Source organism: Palaemon carinicauda, chromosome 3 (assembly GCF_036898095.1).
Source record: "Palaemon carinicauda isolate YSFRI2023 chromosome 3, ASM3689809v2, whole genome shotgun sequence".
NCBI lineage: Eukaryota > Metazoa > Arthropoda > Malacostraca > Decapoda > Palaemonidae > Palaemon > Palaemon carinicauda.
Window position 1 is genome coordinate 88,338,087 of NC_090727.1, and position 748 is coordinate 88,338,834.

Here is a 748-nt window from a genome sequence, read left to right on the forward strand (position 1 = left end):
CTTTGACTTTCAAATATCTAATCATCTCCAGCTTTTTACTCAGCAGTTAATCCCTGTAAGTTTCATTACTCTACGATTAAAATTGTGGCCAGGGAGCTATTCACAGACAAACACACATACAAACAAACACACAAATAGGGGCGAAAACATAACCTCCTCCCAACTTCTTTGGCGGAGGTAATAAATCAAGGGGAACAAATTTCATCGCTTTTATGTATCATCAAATCCTTTCTATGTCTCATTCGACATGGACTATGATTCAAGGTGTTCGAACGTGCAATTGAATTTGTGTTAACGATGTTCTTAAAGTGTTTTTCTCTGCCAGTTTCAGTTTCCTTTGGAGCTGTTGTCTGTGCAATGCATCTCCAATCAAATACTTTATAAAGTGTCCTAACGTTTCTCCTTTGCCAATTAAAGTCACCCAGAGAGAGAGAGAGAGAGAGAGAGAGAGAGAGAGAGAGAGAGAGAGAGAGAGAGAGAGGCTTATATGTGCTTTTGTATCTTTAGAGTGTTCTTGTAGTGCAATATTCTTCTTTCTTCAGTATCCCACCAAATACAATTGGGATATAACAAATGGTGTTCTTGTAGTGCAATATTCTTCTTTCTTCAGTATTCCACCAAATACAATTTGAGAGCAAAGTTGTACTTTACAACTGGCTACTTTCTTTAAATCGCCATTTACCCAGATGTAAACATCTCTTCCTCTGTGTGTGAAAACCTTTACTGGACCACACCAGGCTTTTTTCAT